The sequence below is a fragment of the Rhopalosiphum padi genome, chromosome 1, assembly GCF_020882245.1.
Source record: "Rhopalosiphum padi isolate XX-2018 chromosome 1, ASM2088224v1, whole genome shotgun sequence".
Taxonomy (NCBI): Eukaryota; Metazoa; Arthropoda; class Insecta; order Hemiptera; family Aphididae; genus Rhopalosiphum; species Rhopalosiphum padi.
This window is the reverse complement of record NC_083597.1, coordinates 25,477,583-25,497,368: the sequence shown is the minus strand read 5'-3', so window position 1 is coordinate 25,497,368 and position 19,786 is coordinate 25,477,583. Positions and strand designations below refer to the sequence as shown.

At 29.4% G+C, this 19,786-nt stretch overlaps 1 protein-coding gene across 3 annotated transcripts in view; it reads left to right on the top strand.

Annotated features, from left to right (window-relative positions):
• Window positions 1-19,786, top strand: part of LOC132932179 (uncharacterized) — a 294,142-nt gene that overhangs the window by 78,914 nt on the left and 195,442 nt on the right. For all 3 annotated transcript variants that reach the window (XM_060998425.1, XM_060998424.1, XM_060998423.1), the window contains exon 3: window positions 9,446-9,504. The gene's annotated coding sequence lies outside the window, so the exon portion shown is untranslated. The remainder of the gene's footprint in view (window positions 1-9,445; window positions 9,505-19,786) is intronic.

Sequence of the window (19,786 nt, the reverse complement as noted above, 5' to 3'; positions counted from 1 at the left end):
GTTTGATTTGTATCATTGGAATATTATATTCTTAGATAAGAAAATGCTTTAAGCAGATTTTTCACCTGTGAACACACTGACTGATTCATTTAAGAATAAAAACAAATAAACCTGTCAATAATTAAATATATAAACGAAGCAACTTTGTATAAATTTTAGCTATTATACAAAATTATCAAACCTATCTAATTGTATTCAATTTTTAAATTAATAATATTGGTTCCATTTTTTAAAGCAAATTCTTGATATTTTATAATTGTACAACATTATTTATCAAAATAATATACTGAAAATAATTGGTATTAATACTTATTTCGTCAAAGTCCTTGCATAACAATAAAATCCTTGTTAAAATTCCAAAATTAAAGTATCGTAACTTGAAGCATTGTAGTCTATCCATTCTTGTTAATGATAAATAGCGGAATGACATTCACTATTGCACTTTGACATAATTCACACAGTAATAATGTAAACAATATAGACGAAAGAACAAGATTGTTTAAAATTATATAATTAGCCAAGAAAATAAATTTATAAAGTTTTAGCAGCAATGCGATTGGTTGTTTGAATTAAAAATAACAATAAAATGGTACATGATATATATATACGTATATATATTTGATTAGTATAATAATTAATTCGATTAAACGATTAAATATATTTTATAAGATAATGACAAGTTAATTTAAAATTACTTGAAAAATTATTAAGGGGTTTGAACGAGATTTTAAACTTTTTAAAGATAAGTTTTAAAAATAATTTAATATATATAGTTAGATTTGTAAATTAATGTGATCATAATATATGGCAGTAGTTTTCATTTGTTAATATATTTTGTAATTTTAAACTCAATAATTCAATGATTTATTTGTTATAGCTATTAATATATTATACTTGTAAATGTTAACTGCAATTAAAAGTTTTGGTTTAAAATGTTATTTTAAACTGTTTTAGATCTACATTTTTTTTTTATTATTTGTTTATATTTTAATCTCAGTTATACGCAAAAATATAAAAATAAATACATAGATTGATTAAAATTGTTTACGCTCTGTAAGCATTGGTAGTGTTGAGGGTAGAGATTTAACTATTTTATAATATATTAAAAATGATTATATTATATATAGATATAAGAACAAATAAAATAAAATAGCATCTGAATTTTATATTAATAAATCAACATTAATTAATTTAGAGACATAAAAAAACCATTTGATAACTGACATTTTAGTTTTCGAGTTTTTTTTAGATAATTTTGTTTTATTTAATAATACAGGCTTATAATAAAATAAAATTAGTAGGTCCGAGGTAATCCACGAATCTTTGACCGAATGAATTCTGAAAATAAATTACTTTAGCATCATAAACAATGGATTCTCTTTTTTTACCACTTCATTTAAATTTATCAAGTGTTTTAAGTAATTTAATATCCATAAAATAGCAATTTTTTTGAACAATTGATCCACTATAGTAGTAAATTAAATGATTTTATATTTTTACTAGTCGAGTCTTCAAAAGAAGATTTATGTAAAACATACACAAACTATTTTTCTTTGATGTATTAATAGTGGGTTTAAAGAGCTTTAACTGAAAGACCCCAGTTAAAGAATCCCCATTAGATTAAACGTATGAAAAATAACGAGATAACGTTTTAAAATAAAATTGATAAATATTTGAGTTCACCATTAAAGCTTCATGAAAATAATTTATTGGTACTAAATAGTAATCCGAGAAGTTGGTCATAATTTGATCTTGAAATAAATTAACAAGACACCTTTAATGTCTATACTCTATTACTCTATACTCTAAAGTGTATACAAATTATACAATTTTATTTAACAATGAAAGTAAACTTAAATTAAATATTGATAGAAATAGGTTTTTACATTATAAAAATTGGGTTACTAAATTTTATCGTACTTCGATTAATTTTCGTTATAGAAAAATATGATAAAGTTACCGATTTCAATCGATCATATCACACATACAAGTGTATACGACAAATATAGCGCAGATTAGTAATTGATTATTATTATATAATTATTATTTTGAAACAACTAAGTGAGAATACAAAAGGAAGGTGTTGTGCAATGATAAATTGTATAGGTTTGCTTTCGTGTTTTTTTTTCGCAACATAATCATTATGAAATAAATAATTAATAACAATAATAATAATACTATAAATATATATATATATATTATACGATGATCGGGTCGAAGTCCTTTAGGAATACCGTTTTTTGGTTAATTCGTAAAAAATGATAATAATATGAAAGTACTGCTTACCGTTTATGTAATAAAATACATTCTAAAAGTTTTGTCAGTGCAAAACATTTGCCACTCGGCGAATCAGCCGCTTTAGCCACCCTCCCATCGTACTTAGGACGTCACTGGTATACCTCGAGTGATACAATGGAATTCGTGCGTCCGAACTTCAAACATAAAAAGACGAAGGAACCTATATATTATTTATTTTATTCGATAAAATCACCAGCATTTTCTTTCGCTCTCAATGTACATAATATAGTGCTATACGTTACAACGGTATAATAATTATCAATTTTTTAACACGACGCTTAGAAAATAACAGCGTCGTAGCAGTCGTACATCGAGTACCTGCTACCACATACCTACCCCTATTATTTATAGAGTTACAGACGTGATTTATTAATTTCGTTTGTTTTTTTCCCCTCTCCCGCATTCGTCTTCTCACAACATTCGCCCCGGACCCTGCAGCCCCCCCACGCACCAAATAAAACCCACATAGTGTGACGTGACTCCTATCATACAACTCACACGTCTCTTCTCGCCCCACCGCCGTGTGCACTATTCGCGTGTGTCAACAATAATAATTCAGCCCCCTCCCATAATTTCCCCTTCCCATCTCCGTCTAACAACATAATACATTATTATCGCTGGCACGTCTCGTCGCGGCATCGATCTCACTCTATTCTTCGGTTTTATCGTCTCGTCCGTTTTTCCGGTCGGGCATTTCAAATTTTAAACAAAAAAAAAGAAACAAATTAATAAACACAACAAGGGACTGCGGCGATGACGATCCTCGCCCGAACATCACACTCACACACACACACACACACCCGTGCGAATTCACATAATATATGCATTATGCACCGTGGTCATTACACGACAAACGTTTTAACTCTGCCTGCGCCACCGTGACTGTAATACTACTGATGTATATATAATATACACCGATGTTGTATTGTTGCTGTTGTTGTTGTTGTTGTTGGCCGTGTACCGCGAAACCGTCTACGCGCAGTATAAAATTATTATTATTATCATTTCGCCGTACGACGGCGGTCTTCTCGTTACAACAGACTCCCGTTTCGCCGTAGTGTCGAGACATGTGACATGTCCGCGTGTTTTCTTGGGGCGCATTTCGTATAAAATATCACCTCGTCGTCGGGGGCGGAATTATATATATATATATAAAAAAAAAAAAAGAATAAATAAATAAAAAAGAACACAAGAGCGCCGCCGCCGTGGTCGTCACGAGAATAATGATAATTTAACACGATATAATATATTATAATAACTACGTACCGCGAATATGTATATATAATAATAACACGACGGCGGCATGGAAATGTTTGCCACGTCGAGTTCGCGCGGCGGCGTCGTTCGTAATAAGCCGGCGGGGTTTTAATTACCTAACAAAGTCTATACGCGGTGTATGCGGAGGAAAAAGTTTTTTCAATTTTTTTGTTGTTTTTTTTTTTTTGTTGTTGTTGTTTTTCTGTAGTAAAACTCGCCCCGACACTGCCGCCACGTGCTGTTTTACTGTTTTATTAAATTATAATAATATGTGTATACATCGTATAAACCAAACTCGTGAATGTTTTATAGTATACCGCGATCACGTTCGACGGCACTGATGCCGTCAACACCACAGCCCGCCGTCGCGCGTGCAGTTTATTCACGGTTAACCGCGAGTCGCGTGCTTTTTGCCGTGCCGTCTTTGCTCTGCGACGACTGTGTGTGTGTGTGTGTGTGTATAGACGCAATAATATTCCCGCGGCGCGTCAAAACGACTTTCTATTATATTGAATATTTCGTACGTCGTCGAATATAATAATAATATATATATATATATGTGTGTGAAACGACGTCAACCCGCAAACGGGGCGGTGAAAAAGAATGATAATAATAAAGCACATCTTATGAAGACGACGGTTTTTACCAATCGAACAGGGTGAGGTCGGAAAAAATGAAAAAAAAAAAACCGATATGATTGAATTACTATGGCATGGTAGTGCGCCATGTGTGGGAAGAACGTTGGTGAAGAGCCGTCGTTGTCGAGTTGAAACGACGAATTGTTTTCATTCCGTTGATATTTATATACTATACTATACGGGTCTTTGTTGTTTAATTAAAAGGCCCTTAGTGACATTTTTTTTTTCAAAATCTAGTTTTTCTTTTGTATAATATTAAAATATTTTCTTTAAAACATCACGATTTCTATTAATTGTATGTTATAATAACTCCAAAAATCGACTTAACGATGAGAATGCACGTCTGAATGTATTTTCTGTACAAAAAAATGTGTTTATAATAACTTATTAGTAGCAAAATCCGAATGCCGTCACAGTGGGTATATTATTACAAAATTATAAGGTACTAAATTATATAGGTGCTCGTAATTTTTTTATTAACAGATAGACATAATAGCTAACGGTGATGTATAACGTAAAACAGTAACATATTATATTGAATTGTTGAAGAAAAAAATCATTGAAAATCGTGTTTTCCATTTAAAACCTCTATTTCAACGATGCTTAATATAAGACAGTAACTTTGAAAATTACTCAAAAACTTTCAAGACTTTAAATATTCTTTGACACAAGTCATTTATAGACACTTTAAGTAAAAAGAAAAATTTCAAAGTCTCAAATTAATATAATATTAAAATTATTATATTAAATTACATTGCACAAGAATAATTATTTTTTAATAAATTTAGTTTAACTATATTTACATATTAAAATGATTAAAATAAAACCACCTACATAAAAAAATGTTAAAAATATTGTTTTATGTCGATAAATACACAAAAACATTATTTGTTTTATCACTTTTAGTTGTATGTAGGAAATATTATATATCAATTAAAATTATAAATAATATATTGTCTATAGTAAAATGTACGTCATATAAATTAGCCAGATACTTTGACGAAGTAATTAGTATACAAATCGTTTTGTATTTAATTTTGCATTGACTGTACAACAATTTAAAATCTATATCTATTATTATTTATCACCTACCTAGGTGAACAGTCGATATAATATCACGTAGGAGACTTAAACATTGTTTGAGCAGTTTTATTTTCTTATAAATAAAAACACCTATTGTTTGAACGATACTCAATAAGGGAAATTTGTTTTATAAATTAAAGTAAAAAAAAATTCAAGAGGATAAACTATAATTGCTGGTGAGTATGCCCAACAAGGAATAACTTTTTGGACGATTCTAAAAAATATAATTAATTTAGGAAAAGTTATAAGTTACGTTAGTAAATTTACTGTTTACGCCACAGCGGTTCCCAAACTTTTACTGCTCATGGCGCCCTTTCACATTTCATAGGTTGACTACATACTATAAGAAATAGATTAAATAATAAAAAAAAAAACAGAAAAAATTGAAAGAGGTAAGTAATATGAAAATATTTATATAATATCCTACGGCTTTCCGTTATATTTGAATATTCTTCATGTCCACATAAAAACAGAGTACAACTTCGGATAAATCGTTATAATAATTATGCGATAGTTCTCGGAAAAATTTTTGCAGTTATTCAACATACCGTAACACACACCGCGATAAGAGAAAGAATGAAAATTACACGACTAGAAACAGTGTACGATTATAATATTGTGTCGACTGTATAGTAGGAGGATTGATGTGACGTATTCGTAGTCGGACTTAAACCCATGCCGTGGAATATTATGCAGAGTGTCTGCTCTGCGTATAAGACTTATTAGATATTTGGATTAATAAACATACACAAACACAATATACTATGTAAACATATAATATATTATGTATGGTGATGATTAACGTGAAGTACAAAAACGGAATGTCGTAACGATTTGCTTGTCGGAGGCTATGGTGTTGTGACGTCAGTACTTAAAAGTTTTAATACTCCTCGTTATCACGGCCACGACAAGCGAACGAACAGCTAACTGATCGGCTGACTATGCGAACGAAACGAACCATATTGAATATGTATATATAATAGAATATGAAACTCATGTGAAATGTTGACGGGCGAATAGCTGACAGTAATTATTTACACGATATACACACGTCTACGCGCGCGTGAAGCGTAAACTGTACATCGAACGAATTTTTTTTTTTTCGTTGATAAAAACGAATTTAACACAACATTATTATGGGGTCGCATCGTAATCGTCGACAAAGCCGTGCGTTACTCGAAAAGTAAAAATAAGAATAGAAAAAACGAGTTTGTATCATAATTAGAATAATATTTAATTATTACGACGTTAAAATATGACTGTATATAGCCCACGGCGTCTCGTGCGTTATTGCGATTGTGGTGTATCAGATTGTACAGCGTAGTCGTCGCGAAACAATCGAACTACGAAATCCATTGCGCGCGAATCGCACGTCGTTATACTATTATTATTATTATTATGTATCTGTCCGTATAATATGCGTACACGCGCATAACTATAACGACACATACGACTGTCGGTCGAAAATTAAATCGTTTTCGACAGTGTGTTTTGTCGGCGCAGTAGTCCGCCGCCGCTGCCGCCGACCGTTCCGCCTAGTCTTGCCGAATCGCAGGAATTCGCGGCGATAAAATGAATAACACTATATAATATCACCGCACTGCTCTCCGGCGCGCTATGCGTACAACATATATACATACAAATAAATACTCGCACAGTATCTTCGATTCGTCTTCCCTCCCCAAACTGCGTTATAAACGAGCGCATTCGCGTATTGTACACACACACACACACACACACACACATTATTATATGATATACGTATAAGGTATGTATGTATGCGAAGTGTCGTGTGTTTGTCTCTCGAGATGACGATGACGGCGGCGGCGGCGGCGACGACACAGATGATAATAATAATATACCTACGCCGCGCAGTTGTTTATATAATTTACAAATAGCGTGTCACGGGTGTCCCTGGGGAGGGAATGCGCGACGGTATCCGAAGACGACGACTTAGCGGGCAGCGGGGAGGCCGCGAAACGAAAATGCCGACGATTTTCGATCGCGCGTCGAAACGGCTGTACGAAGAGGGTCCGCGCGGCGGCGGTGTATCGGTATTTTTTTTCTCTTGCCGGACCGCGGCCAACACACAGGCCCCGTCCCGGGAAACCCGTACGGTAGGTATTACCGCCGCCGCGGTATCTCCGGCGCGCGTATTATTGCTTGCGCGCAATTCTTTCGGCGCGTCCGTACCGCGCGGTAAACCACCACCAACACCACCCCCCCACAGGCGCCGACGACGGTCGTGTCGTACAATACGCGACACAGCCGGTAGGTACACTCGGTGGTGCATATATATATATATATATATATAAATATATCATATTATAATATGTTGTTTTAAGAGCGTCGCGTTTTAATTCAAACTACTCTGTTTGCGGCGCTTAATCGCAAAAGCAATTAACGGCGACGCGACGTAAACTTGTGTACCTTTACTTGCGGCGCTATCCGATCAAATAATACGCGGATTGTGACGAACTGTTGTTGTAGTTGTTGTTGTTGTTGTTTAATAGAAATTGACGCACCGCGAGATTTCCAGTCGCGTCTTCTGCACCGCAGGCGGACCGTTTTGCACGTCCGCGACAAACCGTTTAAAAGTTGAAAAGTTATTTAAAGCGCGACTGGTGCACGCGACTTGTTGTAGTCGTCTTTGAAATAACTGGTGAATTATGTCGTTCCCGCGGAATATAAGTAAATCGTAACGGAAAAAAATGTTTATGTTTTAACGCGCACATCACCGCCCGTATCGTTATTGTTTTTAATCTAAACGATTTTACATCGATTTTAAAATATTTTTAATTCGAGTGCAATAGTGTCAGGTTGATAATATTTTTACTCGTAAAACACTCATGGCGTGTACGATAATATGCTGTGTGATTTTTGATATTTTATTTCATGAATTTCTTCAGACATATAATATAATTAGCTACCTACATTGAAATCCTTACGCGCTTCTCGTTTTTCGACAACTATTAAAGCATAAACGTATACCAACGATAATGTATATCAGAATAAATCCTTATAGACGGTATACAAGGCACATGAGATGGTGTATTATGGTATAAACAACCCCAAACCTTCGCCCCATACAATACAACTACTTATCTAACATATTAATCTGATGAATGTTAAACCCTTGTAATTACACAAAAGATTACATATGAAGAACACCAGATTTATTTGTTTAGAAGTATATAGAACACAATAATTTTAGTTAAAAAAATCCTAATTTAATGGCTGAATCGCAAAAAATAACAATAATAATAATTTTGTGTGCACCGTATGTAAATATTATCACGAATTTAAAGTTTATCTGCAGTGCATTATAAGTTATATTCCATGTCCAAAATAATAGTAGTTATCCGTAATAAAGATTTTAAATATTACATAATTCAATTATTCGATTTTAAAAAGGTTTTTACATTTTTTAACAGACAACAGTCTAAATACGATGACCTACAAAATAAAAAAATCCATCAAAAGGGTGACATCGACCTATGAATTATTTTTTAAAACATTTAAAAGGTTTAGATAAGTTAAATTTTTCACTTTTAGATACATTGATACCTACTTTATATTCCGTACGGAAATACCAATACACCATTGACAATAAAATGATTTTAAAACACTGTAAGGTTGTAATTTCAAGTAGGTGCATACTGTATCTTCATATGTGTTCTGAACACGGGTGTATAAAACATAAAATTAGAAATCTATGATTGATGAGTAGGTACATATAACATACTATAGGGTTTATATTTTAAAAAGCGGATAACTATTAAAGTTTTACTAAAAACTTAACCAATCATCTAGACCTCATGTTTTAATAATTCATTGTAAAACTTATTAAAATATTGATTATAATATACAATTTTATTTTTACTTTACATTTTTAAACGTATTATTATATGAAATCAATTTTAATTTTCTAATATACTATAAATATCTGGTCTATAGTATCAAGTAATTAAAAATTATACCAATGGCAACATTCAAATTTAACAAGAAACACAGTGTTTAGTTAACAATTGATTACTGTTCAACTTGATAAATTATAATTTTAACTAATAATTTTAAATCGTTGAATGATTTATTCTATGTATTCATGTGTTAAAATGTATACAAATAATATTCTGTAAGTAATAATTTTTCATTTTTAATTGTTCCAGATGAACTTTTAAGAAAAGGATTTAGATTAATTGATATGGCAGCATCGTCATTTTGAACCGTAAGTGTGGAAATAGTATTTTTATTGTATTTTATTTTTAAATTATCATTTAACTAAAACAAAGGTAAAAGTTTACCTTAGTTTTTAATATTATTTATGATGCTTTTTTATTTTTTTAGCAAGCCCCATTGTGTAAGAATATTTGTTTCTTTATTCTCTTTTGTATATATATATGTGTATGAAATAGCAATGCATTGTTTTTTCTTAATATTATTAATAATATCTAAGTGGGTACGTATAATTTATTATTTTAATAATTATTTAAAAACCACTTCATGATTTGATTAAATAAATAATTATAAAATTACTCGCAATTTAATTATAAGAGAGTTATTAATACACATAAAATAGTTTGATTAATATACAATAAATTGTCGTACATAATAGAATTTGAAAATGTATTTGTTACCTAATAAAAATGTATAAAATCGACGTTTTTGAATAATAATTATTATAAATTATTGTTTCATCTTCTTTCAAATATTTTAAAACCAATAATGAATAATTATTATAATATTTACACTTATTCCGACCAGTATCGTTGTCATATTCTAAGTGCAAATAGCAACTAAATCCACATATATTACACATTTTTAACTTAAGTAAGGTAAATTACTTGTTTTTTAAATTTCCCATTTAAATTTTAGATGGCAAGAATACAAATAATATATAAAAATAAATATAATTCATTAGGATGATTGGTTGATACAAAAATATAATCGAACGTTTCTTTTTTTAATAATTTCTGTTGAATGCCTATGTTGATTAGGTTAAGACCAAATAACGGTTTTAGTTATATCATATTTAAATAGATAATATTTTTATATATTATACTAACTAGTATGGTATTATAGTGAGTACATTAAGTATAAACTCTGAAGCGTTTAATAAACGACCTGTAGATATAATCGCAATCGAATTTATATACAATTGTTGCAGTTTTTATTTTTTTTCCTTGCATCGACATTCGAAAACGACCGATCGATATAGGTGGCATAATTGAAAATCGGAGTAAGTAGTAGGTACGCCCGGTGTTTATTTAGAATAAGAATGGAATGGAGAAGAAACGGATGAAAAAAAAAATAATAATGCCGGAGGGAAGTTCAGAAAAATTTATTACATCCATGTGTTCAGGGTAAGATCGGAATCCATTTTTTATTTACTGTGAGCCCTCGAGTAAATATAAATAAATAAATGTATAATAATAATAACAATAATATTATAGTTATCATAAAATGTGTGATATGGAAAAAGTTCAAATTACTTTGATATTATTCATACGTTCCCGTAAAAATCTAATGTAGACATGTCGTCGAGAAAAAAATACTGCACAGAAATTAAATATTTATTTCATTCCGTCCTATTATTAAGTTTGTTCAAGTTGAGGTATTCAAACACGTTAATTGTTTCAAAATATCATTAAAAAACAAACAAACAATTAATAATGAATATCCCCAATCCCAGTAAATATTCTATTTTTTCTTCTTCTCTTAACGAGATAAATGTTTAAGTTTCCTGATAATTAAAAATATATATTTACAACAACCAATGATGAGTACTTTAAAAAAATAACTCCACTAAAAAGTGTTCATTGTGCTGTCGAAAAAAAAAAATAAAAGAATCGATTTGTTTTTTTTATTATTATTACCCTCACGTTATTACAATATACATTCACATATAAACGTTAGAATACGTTTCATACTATACATACGTATTATTATTTATTATATACCTCATCTAAAGAGATGAATCGATGTTCTTACTATGTGTAAGTATTTATATATATATATAAATTATGACGATGTATATTGGTAGAACAATATCTGCGTTCGGCGTCCGATCTGCAAGTGACTATTAATTTAAAATATCTTAATTTATATACGCAAAACTAAGGGTCGTTTTATGTCGTATATGTAAATAGGTATTTAAATATAAAAACCATTTGATAGCCAACTGAATATATTTGTTGTAAATATTAAAATTATATTATATTGTAATATTTACTATATGTATCATTTAGTTAGTGGCAAAAAACCGTGTATATGTATACGTATATATTATAAAAACAAATAGTAGTATTAGTAGTAATAAAGCGATATTAATCCTAGTGGAGTGAAAAGGTTTTTTATAAGTTCCGTTACTTCTACAACATACTGGATCAACACTTAAAGCCCTCTCTCGACAAAATTGGTTCATATACGTACGCGTTAAAATTACCTTTCTTTCTATCAAAAACATCAGCAGCAATAGTTAATATTATTATTGTTAAATCAAACGTGTGAAAAAACAAGTATTTAATTACTAAACAGGTATCTACGATAATATTGTATCATTTATATCGATGTGGCATGACATCATTATAATATTTCAATCATACACCACATGTTTTGCGTATGAACGATATTGTACAGATTTTCTACCGTTTGAAAAATCGTCGAGAACAACGCTGTAAAATACAATAATAGTATATAGCGATGCACTGCTAAGACCGTATCAATTGCACATGATGTTAGTGATACGCACTTCATATACGATTACAATATATTACATAATATATAATAGGTAACACACACATGCACGTGTGTACAGTTAAACACTGGGCGTTTATTACGCATGTTATTACAAGTAACTAACCAAGGTCGCGGTAATAACCACACTAGATAGACATACTATTCATAATGAGTCTCTTCTTCACTCGGTTGCAGGTATACATTATTGTATAATACTACAATAATATTATTGTGTACTGCGGGTATTAGGTGTAACTGCGGCGTACGCGCCAATATAATATATAATATATCGTTGTAAAGCATCAGCAGCTTAGTAGTGTGGAAGTAGTAGTAGAAGTAGTAGTAGATACTACTATTAGCGTAGAAGTGGGAGTAGTTTTGAACTATTGCTAGGCAAAATGAGTTCCGTTATTATATATTATGATTTTGTATTCCGAATAAATATTATGAATAATAATAGTGCGTTGTATATATGCAGAAAATTCCGAAGTAGGATCACGTTAAAGACCATATTGCGTCGAGTGACTTACTGAAGAATAGCGATTATCATATTATATATATATGTAATGATAAAGCGGGTAGTTAGGTATTTGCTATATTGAAATAATCGTAATAACTAAGTAATGATCGTATACGCAGGTATAGGCTATAGTATATCTTAACAGATAAACTATAGGTAGACATCACAATTCAATTTTACGATGAGCTTGTTAAAAGAACATTCGTTATTCCTCTCGAACGCAGAAATACATCTTAAATATACAATTAACATTGTGGTATTATTTAAAAAATAATAAGGTCGTAAAACGTTTACATATTATTTTTTATTTTTTTATAACTGAGTAGAGAGTGATATTATAATAACGTACAATACGTTTTCATGCAAAACATCTAATCACGTTTTAATTTTTTGTACTTATCTACCTATCTTATCGTTTAAATAAGTTAAAATAATTATTGAAGTGTATAATGTGTGTACAGTATACTATAAGCCGCAGCGTTTCTAAAAGTGTGGGTTATCGGTCAATTTTTGGGGGGTCGCGAACAATTTTTTGAATTATATAGATTCCAAGAAATTTATTTTAAATTAATATTAAATATATTATTATATTATTAAATATACTTATACCTATTATTATAGTCATATATTACCAAAAATTAGGTGGATAATACATAATAATTCATCGTATATTTATTTATTACGACGGGTATTAATACGATCAATTAATGAAAAAATCATTGATTTATCAGAAGATTCATCTTTAAAACTTCAATGTAGCCGAAATAATATGATTTAATTTTTACTGTCGTTTCAACAAACATTTCTAATTCTTTCAGCTGACGCTATAAAAATACTACTCCCATTCTCATCTACATAAAATGTACACATTGTTTTGCAATATGAGTGAGTGTATTTTATGTACATTGAATAGGTGAATAGTAGTAATGAATTAATTAGATAATAACTTGTTAATTACATCGAGATTTATTTATCATATGATACCTCCTATAATAGTACAACATATTAATTTAAGATTATACAATATTATTTTAGTTATTTATCAATTTATAAAAAAGGTATTTTTTCATATTTTAAATGTACTTTAGAAATTTACAGCAAGCTAATAATTTTGTTGGAAAATGGATATACATCAAAGCATTGATGGGAAACTATAATTAAATTGTGTATCTTTCGTACTATCATAATTATTATTATTAATAACAAGAAAATCTGCAGTATATTCATTTAAAAAAAAAAAAAAAACAAGCTCGCGGTTTTCCTTTTTAATATTGAATCAAGTTCTATACAGTGTAAATAATCATATTATTGTACAATATATATATTATATATTATATAAGTATAAACCATAAAAACTAACAATTTTTTAAATACCATTTTATCAGCCCAATGTCAATGTGGTAGCTACAGAAAAAAGTCACAAAGTGCAAATAATGATTCGTTCGAACTTTATTGAATTCATGACAATAATACAATACAGTGAAATAATAATGACCATATATAAGCCCTGTAGTTAAATCGGAGTACAAATATTATGCACTAATGAATCAAAATCGAATACAAAAGGCAAATTTATGTCATAATCTATACGATTCAAAGTAGGTATAGAAATGCATTTACTTCATTTAAATGCTTGGCAAATACGGAAACTGTTTGAATGTTATGATGCCAATACACCATGCATAATACGGCTAATAAATTGGTTTTATTATTATTTCGACATTGTGAATAAGTTTTTGGTTTTTACCTTTAGAGTTATTTCAAGCTCCGTGTCCCCAATGCTGCTATTATAGCTACACGCCATGGCTATATAGACTAATTATTTTAACAGTAAAAGGACGTTAATACTAATCATTTAGAATGTTATTAATTTGATGGATATCTTTCTTTTGAAAAATGTCAATTCATTACACGTATACGTTTTATAATTAACAAATTAATAAAGTGCCCTCATTTGTTTCTCCCTTACTTATAGGTTTGTCGATAACACACAATATACAGCACACACTACACGTACAATCAATTTTGTTTCTTATATTAAAATTGTATCATACTTTTAAATGAAAACTATCTATAGATAGAATAACATACAGAATTATTGCGAAATATATTAGAAACGACTATAAAATATCAAGGTCAACGATATGCTTGTGGCAACATCAAGAAAAAATCACGAGTTGAACATTATAATCAAGAATAATGCAAAAACGCTTTTTTAGCAATAACAATTAACGTGAATGGAAATAATAATAATAATAATAACTGGTAAAAATTTAACATTGAAGGAAAAATATCGCTCTTACTTTATTAGGATTAAAAACATTTTATATTTTAGGTTTTATGGATACATTTCTATAATATATTTTATTTAAAAATAGGAGTGTTAAGATTTATTTTTAGAATAATATTTAAAAAAAATTATACATCACGTAGGCGAAAAAATTAAATATACTACTTATCACATGTCACGTGGATGTGAGTAACATTGAAAGAAAAATAAATTTGTCAAATCATAGACTTAGTAGTTTATATTGTTTTCAAATCAACTACGGTTCTAGTTACAACTCAAACTTTTATAGGAAATAATATATTAACTATCATGTCATAAGCTACATATAGTATACGATTTTGAGAGCGCTTCAGATAACTCAAATATAAAAATAATACAGTTCTTTCAATCAATACCCCTAAGAACAATTATTATAGTCAATAACCAACAATAATCTAACCTTCCACAAAGACCTGAATATAATGACCATCCCCAAATAAGCTTCTATAATAAAACCAATTTTTCATTAAAATCCACTGATTTCCCAACTATCATCCTTCCTCGATCTAATAAATAACACCCGTCGTCAAAGATGAAAATAGTAGTTTGGATCATGCACTATTTAGCTTAATTATTTTAATTGAAAAAAATACTATACTAATAGTAGGTATATAATAATTATTATAAGATAATGTACAAAACAATTTAAATTTGTGTTAAATATAATACTTCTCCGCTGAGTAAAATCAACCGATATTTTCTTTAATCATTTAATCGTATGTTATCCTAATGATTCTGATTTAATGAAATTTACTTATGTATAATATTCTAATATATAGATTGACAATATTTTTAATTCTAAAAAAACGTAGAAAAATATGATCGCATTATCACTTATCGCTATCAAAATATGTCTTGAAGATTTTTTTAAGTTTTTTAGTTTCTACAACGAATGTCTACATCAAATTATTACAATTTACGTAGTATATCTGTACGGAATTCCATTTTAAAGTTTGATATTATTTATATACTCAATACCTGTGGATATCTGCAGTCACATTTCGATAATTGATAAATATAACATTAAATATATAGCAAAGAGACCTCTGCGCTCAGCATCATTTTTTGTGTGCAGCGATCTACCATTAAATTCAAGTTTAACACATATACTCGTATTTTGATCACCTTATTCAATAATGACTAGGTACACTCAAAATCTTCTATAGTGGATATAGTATATATACAATAGACAACGACTCTTTAATTTAATTTTTATATTTTATACAGAATAGTGTATAGGTACACTAGTAATTTCCAATTTACGTACTGTTTTGTACATGACGCATGTCACACGCGCATCGCATATACATTATTCATTTCTATTCGATTCGAGACGATATTTAACTTTTAAATATTTCAATTAGTTTGAATTCTGTACATATTATATTATAGGTACTAACTACTAACCATAATGGAATTTAATAAACATTTAGTTTTGTAGAGTAAATTAAATTTCTTGACTGAATGAACCGATTACAAATTATATAATTACCATCTCAATTAAGTTTATGTACTACATACATCATGTATCCTCTATAGCTATAATTTATTCTGACTGAAATATACGTTTATGGACCGAAATAACGTAATGATTTATAATGCAAATTAATATCTATTGATTAATCACCTAATCGATTACATATAATAATAAAGTTATATTCGGTGCTAAAAATATTTATACAATATTGAATTCATTGACATGATGTATATTTATCTAAGAAATGTATTGTCATTAAAACATAATGGTAGTTTGTTTGTTAAGTGTGTGGGGTACCTACCTATTAAACGTACTATCTATACAGTTTCAGTCATACAATTATGGATAATGGTTAAAAATACCATAAAAAATGTATTAATTTTTAGTGCTTAGAATATTTGCAAATAAAACGACATATATTCCGCAATATTAATTTATAATTTTTATAGTTGTATAACTAGAATATTGATATTGGATAACATGATACCGCATGTTTTTACATTATGTTTAAAAATGTTCACATAAAATAACAACGATCAATAGTATTTACATATATTATACATAACATATTTTTTATTTTTTTTTTTTTTTTGGTATGAAATTGATTTTTGTTCTTTGAAAGGTAATTTTTATTATTATTATTATTATGTAGCGTTTGTAACCCTCGTAGTTAATGTGGTGTTTTACAGATATGGATTCAGTAAAAGTTACAACAATATGTTTTAAGTTCTGAGTTAAAATGTTTTTTAATTTTATTTTGGGGGGGGATTAGTGTATATACCTACATATAACTGCGAATGTTATGAAAAATAATAGCTGATCTATATATAATTAACAGTGCATGATATTCATATTTCACACAATATAATTATAATAATATATCTAATACAATCAAATTAAATTTGTTAAATAGATATTTATTTTTTTTATATTTTAAATTTCGTTTATTGATATTTTAATTAAAGATTAGTCGCATTTAATGTCTAGTGTTATTGTATTCTTATAAAACTATTGTAATCCATTCAAAAACATTTTTCTTTGATAATATAATTTTGATTAACATTTATAGTTTTAATTATATGTACCAATAAATGTTGTATTTTATATATTAAAAAAGATACAATGATTGAATCACATATTGCAACTGTTGTGCATTACTATATATACACATCGTGTCTTTTTAATAGCTTTTTTTTATATAAACGCCAAATCGTTTTATCGAATGTGATGATTCATCGTTGAAGTTTTCGGTCTTACATAAGAATAAGTAATAACATAACAACCCCGAAGCATTAGCGAAACGAGATGTACGCCAAACACTCGTTAACTGAAGATTCTACGAGTACTATTGTTATAAACAATATGTTTTTGTGATATTATTATCATCGGGATCGTATGGCAGATCAAAAACTTTAAAACTTTTATCATATATATATATAAATGCGATTTGATCTCCGACATCGGTATGGAAATTATAATTCGATTAGATTTTTTTTTCAGAATATGCAGTTATTCCTTTTTTTCGAGCTGAGTCTTCAATATCGCGTATGTACGTCTCTATATACATCACTACGTAGCGCATACAGTACATATACAGACGGGTGCAGAGTCACTGCGGATTTTCGTCCTACATTTTTTTGACATAAACCATTATAAAACGTTCAAATGTCTTTGTGGCTCACACCGATTATTCGGTACACTCTCGTATAATACGGAGTCGACGAAATATATTGCGCTGTGCCGTTCGAGTTTACGCGAATAAATCTGTGTATTTGGTTTAACACGCGCGTGCATTGAGCACCCCGATAGTTGTTTTACTTTGCCGTTTCTGACGTCGGCAATAAACCAAACGCAAATATTGTTATCCAGTGAAACGATAAATCAACCATCTCATATTTGCAAAAATAACACAAGCGCCTGCCCAATTTATACCTTTAAACATAATTCGCGGTGTACTTGATTAAATTGTTTTTAAATACAGTTTTCAATCCACTCGGTGAACGAAATAAATAATACATTATAATATTAAAAAAAAATAAGTGATGTATAACAGAGGATTTCCATTAAAATTAAACCATATACAGTTGTTATTACTGTGATTAATTGAACATATATTGGGACCGAGTGTGTACATTTTAGCTATAAGATAATTGAATAAATCAAATTTTAATAGCAACAACAAAATTATCATTATACGACCACGGAGTAGTTATATACTTGTAATAATGTGTAGGCAATCACTTATAATATACACATTATATTCAATAACACGAGCACAAATGTTGTTTTGAGTGTATTATGCTAAAAATAATATTTTAAAATACCTCCTTAACGCAATGCAACATAATATATAGTATTATAATAATGCACCAAAACACAACATTCACATAAAATTGTTTGACAGGTAAATTTGTTTTTCTTTTGTTCCCTCGGTTTTCAGTTCATCAAGTGCCTTCCGGTATTATATTACGAGCGGATGTAGTTTAGATTATAGACGAGTTTAAGGTGATTAATTTATATATCTATAGTGTAATTATATGAGGACCTATATACAATTAATTTTACCTTCTGGTTAAATTGGTAACATGTTTAATTAATCGACCTTATAGCAGAGTATATTCAAAAAGCAACTTTATCTCGAACCTACGTACATAATAATAATATATATTACAATAATCTAATTTAGTGGTTTTAAAATTGCCAAATTTAACTTTCGTGTAAAATATAACGGTTTCGTTTATTAACTCAATCCTACTGTATTATGGGTGATAAAATTGTAATTAACATGCATGTGTCCATTTATCGTGTACACATACACACGCAGAATATAGTCTGTATACATAGAAAATGTATGTGGTATATATTTTTATGTCAGGTTCTATAAAATTGATTTCGTTTTACATGATATTATCTACTATATATAGTTCGGTTTATCCACATTAGTATGCGATGACCTCTAATTAAATAACAATGATCAATATTCACTATTTTAATTTGTACTCGAATTGTTTTTCTGGGGGCACGTAAAACCGTAACGTTTGTTGTTTGGGAATTACTATAAATAATAGTATGATAATATTGGCGTGAATATCATAATATCGTCGTGACGGAAAAGAAATATATTATAATATTCTTATTTTTCTTCTTTTTTTTTTCATAAGTGATAGTCACATAGACGTTTTGCGTTTAACGAGTAAAAAGCCCAAATCCCTATAGATCAAATTAAACAAAAGTTCTCGACTGACGCTATCGGCGTGTGCCATATAATAACGACAGCTTTATGGCACGGAGGGTTGTTGGTCGGGGGTCACATAGCCTATGTTTACCTTATCGACGTTTGCCGCAAAATAAAATAGCCACTATATATTATATTTATATAGCTTTACCGAGTGATTCATTTAACGTGATACACTCATTTTATCGTTAAATAGTTGTGATTTTGTAAC